This window comes from Gossypium arboreum, chromosome 6 (genome assembly GCF_025698485.1).
Source record: "Gossypium arboreum isolate Shixiya-1 chromosome 6, ASM2569848v2, whole genome shotgun sequence".
Classification (NCBI taxonomy): Eukaryota; Viridiplantae; Streptophyta; class Magnoliopsida; order Malvales; family Malvaceae; genus Gossypium; species Gossypium arboreum.
The window spans coordinates 64,069,244-64,071,689 of NC_069075.1; the positions used below are offsets into that span (position 1 = coordinate 64,069,244).

General features: G+C 35.0%; 1 non-coding gene across 1 annotated transcript; it reads right to left on the bottom strand.

The window, feature by feature from the left end:
- Window positions 1-1,637: 1,637 nt before the first annotated feature.
- Window positions 1,638-1,744, bottom strand: LOC128294351 (small nucleolar RNA R71). The gene has a single exon (XR_008284663.1). It is a non-coding gene; the product is annotated as a small nucleolar RNA R71 (small nucleolar RNA).
- Window positions 1,745-2,446: the final 702 nt, after the last annotated feature.

The window sequence follows — 2,446 nt, forward strand, 5'->3', positions numbered from 1 at the left end:
ACAATGACCCAAACGCTTAATATTAGCATATGTACCATCACTTATAAGTAAAGCAATGCTATCTGAAATGTAGAGGCCTTTTGACACACGCGATTAGTGGCTCCCAAGTTAGATACCACATGGTCGGTTCAAAAGAATTAATGGGCATAGGAACATATGGCTCAACATAATTAGTAGGCCTTTTAAATTGAGCAAAATGTGCATATTGTAACTGGACAGATAGAGCAATAATCGGGGTAGACGACCGAACCAAATGCTGCCCAACAACCGGCCCAACTAAATGATGTCTAATAGTAGTCCCTGAAAATGGAAAATATCCAGTAGCAGTCGACCTAGGCCTAGACACATTCAAACTGCCAAACCCATGAGTAGTACTAGACATAGGGCGACATAAATCTGCCGGATTAGGGTCAAACCTAATAAAGGAATCCATAAATCGAGTTAATGTAACACTATGGGTTTTAATTAGAAAGAGATTTCAATTAATCAACCTAGGGTTAGACGTTGTTAGTCTCGAGAGATATAATAATATAAATTAGTGATTTCTACGAATCGAGTCAAGTGAATAAATCCTCTAGTTTAAAGTCAAATAACAAGTGAAGTCTAGGTAGATTCTTCCTTGGGTATTGTCTAAATCAATCAGTTTTCCCAAAAGTATTTCCCCAATTTACTTCATGTGTATTCTTAGTTTAGTTAATTAGTTTAGATAAAGAAAATCCCCTTATTTTTAGGCTAGATAATAAAAAGAAAGTTAATACTAGTACTTTTACTTCCTGTGGGTTTGACATTCTAGTCTTGCTATAAGCTATACAACTGTTCGATAGGTGCACTTGCCTTTATCATGATAATAGTTAGTTTTCAAGTACGATCAATGATAAATATAAAACTTATCACGCACATCAAGTTTTTGGCGCCGTTGCTGGGGAACTAAGATATTAAGAACACTTAATTTTTATTACTTTAGCCATTTATTTTATTGCAAGTTAAATTTTATTTTAATTTTGTTTATATTACTAAATTTTCATTTATTTACTTCTGGTAGGTTTTTATAGTTTATGACTAGAAGAAACCCGTCAGGACCATTACTTTTTAATAGTGAGATCGAAAGCACAACTCGCAGAAACCGAAGAGAAATAAGGCGAAGCCTATGATACATAGAGGAAGGGCAAGAGGATGATATTCAACCCATAACCGAGGAGATGGCTAATAATCATAATAATCAGTTGCCTCCTGTGGCTATTGCAAACCCAGTAAATCAGAATCTTGCTCCTCATACTATGTATGATTATGCTAAACCTAATTTAACAGGAACTGAATTGAGTATAGTTACGCCTGTTATTGCTGCAAATAATTTTGAATAGAAACCTAACAAGATTCAAATGATACAACAGTTTGTTCAGTTTCATGGTTTGTAGGATGAGGATCCAAACACTCATTTAGCAAATTTTCTGGAACTCTGTGACACTTTTAAATTTAATGGCATTTCTGATTATGTCATTCGCCTTTTGTTGTTTCTCTTTTCATTTAGGAATAAAGCTAAACAGTGGTTGAACACGTTACCACAAGGGTCAATCACTACTTGGGAACAAATGACCGATAAATTTTTACTTAAATATTTTTCATCGGTTAAAATGGCTAAATTGAGGAATGATATCTCTTCTTTTGTGCAGATGGATCTAGAAACTCTTTATGATGCATGGGAGAGATATAAGGACCAATTAAGAAGGTGCCCTCACCATGGGTTACCTCTATGGCTGTAGGTTCAGACTTTTTACAATGGTGTGAACCCGTTAACAAGATAACTCATCGACGCAGCCACCGGTGGAACTTTAAACAACAGAACACCTGAAGAGGCTGATGAATTTACCGAAGAGATGTCACTGAATAACTATCAGTGGCAAGTCATGGGAACAAAGCCGACAAAAGCAGCCGGTGTTTTCAACCTCAACGCGGTTACTATGTTGTCTAACCAGGTACAACTTTTAAATAAAACGATTGACGGTTTGTATGGTTCTACTCAGGTACATCCAGTGATGAGATGCGATTCAAATGGAGGAAAACTACACACAGAATATGTAACATCTCGAAATAGGGCCTAAATGGAATAGTGGTTGCGAAACCACAAATCTAAGATAGAAAAGTTTATTTCGATTAATTTTTATGATTTACCGAATGATTAGATGCATGTGTTAGAGAATTGATAAGAAATTTTATAGATTGCATGTTTAATTTACCTATTAGGGCTTATTTGTAGAATTGCTGTAACAGCCCGATTTAGGGTCTAAACGGAACGATGGTTTTAGAACCACGAATTCGAAGTAAAAAAATTTATTCCGATTAAGTTTTAAGTTTTGTTTATTGATTAAAATATTGTGTAAAAATATCGTTAAGTAATTTTACTGATAAAGTGCTTAATTGGACTTCTAGGACTAAATTGCAAAAGTTG